The sequence below is a fragment of the Eurypyga helias genome, unplaced genomic scaffold (genome assembly GCF_000690775.1).
Source record: "Eurypyga helias isolate BGI_N326 unplaced genomic scaffold, ASM69077v1 scaffold7045, whole genome shotgun sequence".
NCBI lineage: Eukaryota > Metazoa > Chordata > Aves > Eurypygiformes > Eurypygidae > Eurypyga > Eurypyga helias.
This window is the reverse complement of record NW_010253310.1, coordinates 1-1565: the sequence shown is the minus strand read 5'-3', so window position 1 is coordinate 1565 and position 1565 is coordinate 1.

Here is a 1565-nt window from a genome sequence, read left to right as displayed (position 1 = left end):
AGATGCCACAGAGACATCCCAGGAGGGAGGCAGGGCAGTGGGCAGGGCATGCACTCCCTGGCAGAGAACAAGCCAGCTGCCCTGCCCACCGAGGCAGGTCCAGGCGAGCCCGCAAGCAGGAAGCAGGCCAGCACCCTTTGGAAGTGCACAGCGTGCTGCCAGCTGTCCCCAGCCCAGGGGACACCGCTGCGTGTCTCTCCTTCGGGCCAGGGCTGCAGGAGGAGCAGTGACTTTGCAGCTGGCAGGGGAGGCATGAAGGGTACGGCCATCCTTTTAATGCCTTTCACCTTTGCATAAGTCGAGAGGGCGTATTGATTTGGTCTCAGTTTTTTAATGGAGGCATCGATCGACTTCCGAAGGAGCTATGCAAATCGCCGGGTCGATGGGCCGCCTATAAATAGACCTGTCACCTTCCCTCCCTGCCTCTGCCCTGGGAACCCGAGCCCCAAAGCCCATCCATCCCCAGGGAAGGGGGAGGATGGGGGCAGGACATCTTTCTCCCCATCCCTGCAGCTGCTGTCCCCAGAGACAGCTCGCTACCTGTTTTCACCTCAAAAGGGCTGTGCCAAGCACCAAAGATGTCCCCGTGGCACTGAAAAGCCAGCCGGGACCGAGACTGTCCCATCTCACCACCATCAACCTCTCACCCAGCATCAGCCCCTAGTGCCATAAGCACAATTGGGCATGGTAATTAGCACACAGCCCGCAAAGCTTCCAAGCCTAGAGCCTTTTTGTGGGAATAAGCCCACTGATGGCTCATTTCTCCTCCCTGTTCTCCGCACAAGGGCTGTGGGGTCCCCAGGACTGTAGTGCACCCCAGCTTGCTACCTCTACCCCAGGAAGCTCTGCCACCAGCGATCCCCAGTGAGGGCAGTGATGGGACTTGGAGCTTGTGGCTTTGCAGGAGGATGTTTTGAATAGCAGGAGGCGGCCGTGGGCACACGCACAAGCTAAAACGAGCCTAAATCACACACCAGGCTGGGAGCAAACTGCTGCCTCTCTGTCTCCACGATGCCCTGATCCCGCATCCCTCGCATCACGGGCGCTGCCAAGGTCAGTGGCACTGAGGGTGGGTACAGGCAGTGCTGGCAGCAGATGAGTTGAGCAATGGAAAGGGCATCCCAAAATTTGCTGGAGCTGACCAATTTGGTGCTGCCAGGCAAGCCAGGCTTCACGTACATGCAGGCACCCTCTCCCCGCACCCCCTCCAGACAATGTCACCCTGCAGCAGCTCTCATCCCCAAATTGCCCCGTGCCCACAGCTTCCCACCCCCAGCTGGGGATGGGCTGACTGAGAGCTGAGGAATTTGGGAAGAGCCAACTCCAGGCTGTGCCACCCTGGCACCAACATCCAGAGACTGGCACGCATCCAGCATCCCCAAAACCAGCCAGGGGAGCTGCAGCGCTCCGCGAACGAAGCACTGAGACAGTGACCCCCTTTTTATCTGTATTGGGGAAAGAGGGGGGAGATTGATCTTGGAGGCAGTAAAAGGTTTGAGGAGAATTGATTTTTCTCTCCAACAGATAGAAAGAGCGGGGAGGGAGGGACGGAGGAGGGAGGGAGG